Below are 3,884 nucleotides of genomic sequence, written 5' to 3' on the forward strand. Positions count from 1 at the left end.
GAAATCCCCCGGTCCCACTCTGTCCCCACAGTGACCCATAAGGGCTCCTTCCCACAAGCAGGAGTGGGAAATGGCAGGATTTGGGCACCCACCCTTCTCAGTAAGGGCTTGATCAGATGCACTGCACACACTTGCTTAGATAACTTGCAGAATTTCTGCAGCCTGTCTTGAGTTTATTTTGGCTCAAATCATTATATTAACTTGCAAATAATAGCACTGGAGAACACAGGCTTGGGCTGGGGCCAGCTCCCCACTGATGTCCCCAGAGTGGACACAGGAAAAACAAGACTTCATCTCTCCCAGGTCAAAAACATTAAAGCATGAGCAGATGGAATCCTAATAGGAGTCGTCGGCCTGAGCCTTTGGGGATTTGCTGACAGTGACATCTCAAGGTCAGGGGCAGGAACCAGGGTCCAAGAGAAGCTGTCCGTCCTGTGTTCCAAGCCAGCATGGGCTCTGCTGAAGCAGATGGGAGGGCAAGACGGCTGCAGTCACAGCTGCCCTTGGCCTGGCTGCCCTCTCCAATGTGCTAGCCGACAGGGAGCGGGCGGCACAGACGGTCTGGAGAGAGTGGGGCCGCAGCTTCCCATTTGGAATACGAAAGGAAAGGCCTGATGCAGCTGTCTTCAGATGGACAGAGGCCAAAAAGATGGTCTTAGGACATAAAGCAAGACAAGTCACTTCCAACTGGGGTCATTCAACAGCCATGTCTACAAGAATTAATTTGTGAATTAAACAAATGTTACTGTTAAAAAATGAACTGGAAGAGAATGTTATATTTGCATAAGAAGAATGGAAGAAAGGGGCACTTCTGTGGAAGATGGAGGATTTGACACTGAGAATTAGCATGAGCCTTGTGATTTCAGTGAATCGTGGTAAAAAGGAGATGCTGGAATTCACTGAGAATGATGACAAGGCTGTGGAAAAAGATGATAAGCTGACACCTGGGCAGCTGAAATACAGACAGTGGGCGAGCAGGATCACAGCTCTGATTTGGAGGAATATTGGTGGATGTTGCATTACTTCTAAAATCACCTAGTGTTTAACAGCCATGCTGAACCCCACTGCATTTAAATAAAGCAGAGGGATGAAGCCATAGCAGAACTTTGGGGTATCTCTGCTCCTCTCTTGCTCCTGGTGCTCACAAGCAAAGAGGTGGCTTGGCAAATGTGTTTGTTTAGGACACCTGGCCTCCTCTGCAGCCCACTGCGATGCCTACGGTCTCTGTTGACTTAAGGTGTCTCTCTAGGTCAGAGCTTTTAGACTCCAGAGTTGATCTGGAACACCTCAGCGTGGAGAAGTTTTGCTGAGTTCTCATTTAACATTTTAAAAAAGCAGTCGCACATGTTTGCTTGTGCTTATAAGATAAATACTCAATTTTTTTTTTCTTTTTTTTTGAGACGGAGTCTCGTTCTGTCACCCAGGCTGGAGTGCAGTGGTGCGATTTCGGCTCACTGCACGCTCCACCTCCCGGGTTCACGCCATTCTCCTGCCTCAGCCTCCCAAGTAGCTGGGACCACAGGCGCCCACCACCACGCCTGACTAATTTTTTGTATTTTTAGTAGAGTTCCTGGCCAGGCATGGTGGCTCATGCCTGTAATCCCAGCACTTTGGCAGGCCAAGGCAGGTGGATCACCTGAGGTCAGGAGTTTGAGATTGGCCTGGCCAACGTGGTGAAACCCTATCTCTACTAATTAACCGGGCGTGGTGGTGGGTGCCTGTAATCCCAGCTACTAGGGAGACTGAGGCAGGAGAATTGCTTGAATCCAGGAGGCGGAGGTTGCCGTGAGTCGAGATCCCGCCATTGCACTCCAGCCTGAATGAGTGAAACTCCGTCTCAAAAGAAAAAAAAAAAAGATATTCCTGATCCATCACAATGTGTGGCCCCACAGTCAGCCCTCACATGAAGAAACTGATCAAAACAGGGTCCTTGGCTTAGGGTCCAGGACCCCCTTGCAATGATACACAAATATTAGTGTTGGAATACAGCATTTCTTAGTACCATCTCCACAGGAAGCATAACTTCAGTTATTATTCAACATTTTCAATAGCCTCTGTGTACCTGAAAAACAAAGTTTGGCCAGGACAAAATTACGTGTACCATATTTTGTACTAAGTTCTTCACTGTCCAGGTTGAATGTTACAGGTTAAGACACAGACATTTCAGAGTAACGCTGACCCACAGGAGTACAGTCCTGTGCGGCAGGATGGCATCTTAGGCAACAAGAACCACATATACGGTGGCAGTTCCATATAAGATTGTAATATTACATTTTTACTACACCTTTTCTGTGCTGAGATATGTTTAGATACACAAATACTTAGCATTGTGTCACAGTTGCCTGCAGTATTCAGTACAGTCACATGCTGTACAGGTCTGCAGCTTAGGAGCAATAGGCTCCATCCAGCATGCAGCCTCAGTGTGTAATAGGCTATACCATCTAGGGGAGCTGCATGCACACTCTATGATGTTTGTATAATTATGAAATTGCCTAGCAATGCATTTTGCAGAACACATTCTTGTCATTAAGTAATGCATGACTATAGTTTTCTCATTCACAGTCCTTCCTGTGTGCTCCAGCACTAAGCATCAATGCCTTCCAAACAAGGCTGGACCAGTTCAGACACCAGCAGGACCTAGTGGCCCAGGATGGATGTCAGATGGTCAGGTGAGTGAAAGGATAAGCAGGGAGAATTTCTAGATGGTCTCTAGAAATTCTGCTAAAATTGCTGTGGCTCAGATACGTGACAGCATGGCTGTAGTCCCGTCATCGATTTTTCTCTCTGTAAACTCTGCGAATGTCTGTATTCCTTCACAGGATGATGCTTCTCCAGTGCCCAGGGTGCATTGCCTGAGTCATCCCTGCTCAGTTCTGCTAATGACCACCTTTCTCTAACAGTACCTGAAATCAACATTTTATAGAGTGTTGGGTTTGTGAGTAAGTTGGTAGCTAGAAGGAAGAAAAAAATTCTTATGTTTTTGTTTTAAAAACATACCGAAGTCGCCTGAAGCTTTAATGCTGTTTGATGATGTATGGGTGAGGGCTTTTGGTTGCACAGAACCGAATGATCTGGAATCATTTAACAGAAAAGTGAATTTACACAGGGGATTCTGGGACAGCCTTACGTACCAGGGCTGGGACGCACACCAGGAACGGATGAAAGCAGGGAAGGGAGAATGCCGCTCTCGGTTTCAGGCCACGTCCTTGCTCTGTATCGCCTTCATCCGCTTCACCCACAGCCCACCTATGCCACACAGTGGACAGGTCTTTAGTTCCACCACACACGCAAAACATGACTTCTCTTTCTCAGCTTTGTTTCCAATGCCAAGGGGGAGACCATGGTTCTGGCAGAAACCAGTTGGCACAGCTGAGTCAGGTTTATCCCAGGAGGAATTGGTAAAGAGACTATCTACAAATGTGTAGGCAGGGGGCAAGGAAACCACAGGGGACAGCATCATTTCTTGAGGCCAGCAACAGTGAAGCTGTTAGCCCCCCTCACCTGAAGGAGCGAGGGCAAAGAGCCTGGCCATGAACGCCTACGTGGAGAGGCTGCCTTGGGGAGCCGGGACCCTCACTGGGGGTTGTAGCCAGCAAAAGGAAACTAGCTGGGATGAAGCCAGGAGTAAGTACCCTGCCCTGGCAGTACTCTCTGCCCCTCTGATCCCCTGCTGAGATTCCCCACCAGGCAAACCCAAAAGGAAGCCAGGGCAGGGGGTGGGCTGATGCGGCTCAATCAGGCCAGCAGCAGCGCAGGGCGCACAGCACAGAGCATAGTAGAGAACTGGATCATGATCTGCAGAGAGGACCAGAAGTATGTGCACAGAAGGGCTCTGATTGGTCCAGCATGGACCATGTGCCCACCTCTGAGCCAATCAGAGAGAC

This window comes from Pongo pygmaeus, chromosome 11 (genome assembly GCF_028885625.2).
Source record: "Pongo pygmaeus isolate AG05252 chromosome 11, NHGRI_mPonPyg2-v2.0_pri, whole genome shotgun sequence".
In the NCBI taxonomy this organism is placed as follows: Eukaryota; Metazoa; Chordata; class Mammalia; order Primates; family Hominidae; genus Pongo; species Pongo pygmaeus.